At 37.5% G+C, this 451-nt stretch overlaps 1 protein-coding gene across 1 annotated transcript in view; it reads right to left on the minus strand.

Annotated features, from left to right (window-relative positions):
- Positions 1-447: 447 nt before the first annotated feature.
- The window catches only part of megf6 (multiple EGF like domains 6), a 67,237-nt gene continuing 67,233 nt past the window's right edge, over positions 448-451 (minus strand). The window contains 1 exon segment of the mRNA XM_062551950.1: positions 448-451. This exon segment is cut by the window's right edge and continues 141 nt beyond it. The gene's annotated coding sequence lies outside the window, so the exon portion shown is untranslated.

The raw sequence follows: 451 nt of genomic DNA on the forward strand, positions 1-451 counted from the left end.
CAAAAAAAAAATCAAGTATGCATGAAATGAAATGAAAACATGAACAGGAAGTGTTAAATCATAACCATCACATATATTTAACCACAATTTGCAAACACTGAGCTGTCTTAAATGATCTGTCTGGATGGTGATCCACTTTAAGTATGAATGTATGTATAAATTATACATAACAATGAGCAGACGACTCAACCCTTAACAGATACACTCAAACTTCCCAAACAGATACACTCAATCTCCTGCTGTTTCAAACAGTATGTTTGCAAGATATGTTTACTGGCCAGGTAACACCAACAAAAGGCGCAGCGATTAATGGGGCAAATAATGTGTGTGTGTGTGTGTGTGTGTGTGTGTGTGTGTGTGTGTGTGTGTACATGTGTATGTGTGTGTGTGTGTGTGAGAGAGAGTTTCTGTTTCTGTCTGTACTATATACCTTGTACTCAGCACATACACA

Source organism: Sardina pilchardus, chromosome 13, assembly GCF_963854185.1.
Source record: "Sardina pilchardus chromosome 13, fSarPil1.1, whole genome shotgun sequence".
NCBI classification, from domain to species: Eukaryota; Metazoa; Chordata; class Actinopteri; order Clupeiformes; family Clupeidae; genus Sardina; species Sardina pilchardus.